Genomic DNA, 2,046 nt, shown 5'->3' on the forward strand with positions numbered 1-2,046 from the left:
GCGGCGGGGGGGGGGGGGGGTTAAAGATGGGCAGAATGTCTTCAGGGTGCGAGTGAATCCATTTGCACCTTGCCCTTCGCTGTAAAGGAAGCAGGGCACCACCTGCACAGAGACTGTGCCTGTGTGGCATTTTAAGCCACCCTGTTGCTGTCTCATGTCCCCCGTTCCTGCACCACGTCCTCTCCCTTACAGCAGCACCAGTGCTCTTCCCGAAGGGAAGCAATGGTCTCTCTGACAGCTTTGCTTGTGGGACCAGCACAGCGATGCTGATGGTAGGTCAGGCTGCTGTGGAACCAACCATACCTCAAAGCGTTGCCCTTGCCTGCCAGATCCCAACTGGGAAGCTCTGTTCGGCAGCAACCCCCAGCTAAATGGTATTTTAAAGAAAAAAAAATCAGAAACTTGAAAATTACTTTGAGAGCAAGAGGGTTTGCTCTTGATTTTGTAATAATGATTTTTTTAGAAAGCAAGGCAGCGTCGGCCGCTGTCTCCTTTGTCACAAGTGTTCCTGAGCTCTCAGACGAGCTCCTCGTGTGCTCCTCGCAGTTGTAAGGCGGCCACTCAGTGAGAGCTGCTGGCTTTTTTGGCATCTGTGACTGCTCAGAACAAGAAAGGCTTATTGTTCAGCATCTACTTCCCGTCCAAAACACTCCTCTGCTGCTAGGACTGTATCACAGAGGAGTACGCGTGAATGTTGTTTTCTTTTTCTTAATGCAAACCTTGTGCATTTTATTCCTCTGCCAGCAGCTGGCATACGTGTTTCCTCTTACTCACAGATTCCCTCTCAAAAGGGCCATTGTGTGCTGGAGCTCCTGTAATATCTGGGATATCGTCATCTTTAACAGCCTTCTCAGGTGCCTTCTTTGCAGAGACTCGAAGGAAAAGGGTTTCCCGGCGATGTTGCGTGGTGGAATTGTCTTGAGCACGTGGCGTGGTTTGGGACCGTGGCAGCAGCTCCTGTTCTGTGATCGATCATCATCATCACCATCATGAGGTGCAATGACAGCTTGGTTCCGGTCTCAGGCAGGCTCCTTCCTGCTGGAAGAGCAGGGTTTTAGTATTACCTGGCACAGAGACAAACGATTTTCACAGAAGCCTGAGAATGAAATAGTTTGAGTGTCATTCGCATTGATTTGGCATTTGGCTGGGGCTTGATTTTGAATCTACTTCTGTTTTACCCAGAAGATTTTACAGCAGACGTGAAGCAACTCTCCCTTACTGCTATTTTACCCCTTAGCTCACGTCTAGTCTGCGAGATAAGCCGCGGGCAGTGCTGCTGCTGGTGGGTTTGGCCCCACAGCTCTCCTCCATGTATTGAGATACAGCTGAAAAAAGAAAATAAAAATGTTTTCAGGGGTGTGCGGAGGGTGGTGTTTCCGAATCAAACATGCAGCAAACCCGCACACGGTATTAAAAGCAAATAAAGATGCTAATCAGTTACATATAAAAATTTGGGTGGACAAAATATGAAACAAACGGTAGAAACCAGGCCAAGAGCGCTTACAGGAGGGGATCCAGGAGGGCTTTTCTGGTGATATGGATTGTTTTAGCAGTGTCTGAGATTTGAAGGAGGCTCTTTCAGCTTGCCAGGAGGACTAAAAGGCCTCTCCAAAGGGGAACTGGGATGACTTGCTTTGGCATAGCCGAGCTATGGATAATAGCGGAGGAGAAGGGGAGTTCAAATGCTCAGCGGATACGATGGGCGTGAGGCTCCTGATAGAAGCCAACCTGAGTGCTGGTGGGAGTTAAAAGCACCCCATGGGTCTCCATTTCCCCTTCAGCCCTTCCGCCAAAGGGATGGGTATGCGGATTGTTCTTAATGCAAGGGGGGTGCTGGTGTCACGGCACCGTGGGTTACACGGCTGTGTGACAAAACGAGAGCCTCCGAGTGAAGGAGTTCACTGGAGCTTCACAGCCGGCAGGGCCAAGAACTGTATTTCAAAATTTGGGGGAAGCAGAGGCAGAAACCAGAATGTACTTCGCAGCACTGCCAAGATACAGAAAACATAAGGCCAGAAACACCCGGAGGTTTAGAACTGAGGGAGG

The sequence above is a fragment of the Buceros rhinoceros genome, unplaced genomic scaffold (genome assembly GCF_000710305.1).
Source record: "Buceros rhinoceros silvestris isolate BGI_N320 unplaced genomic scaffold, ASM71030v1 scaffold36372, whole genome shotgun sequence".
In the NCBI taxonomy this organism is placed as follows: Eukaryota; Metazoa; Chordata; class Aves; order Bucerotiformes; family Bucerotidae; genus Buceros; species Buceros rhinoceros.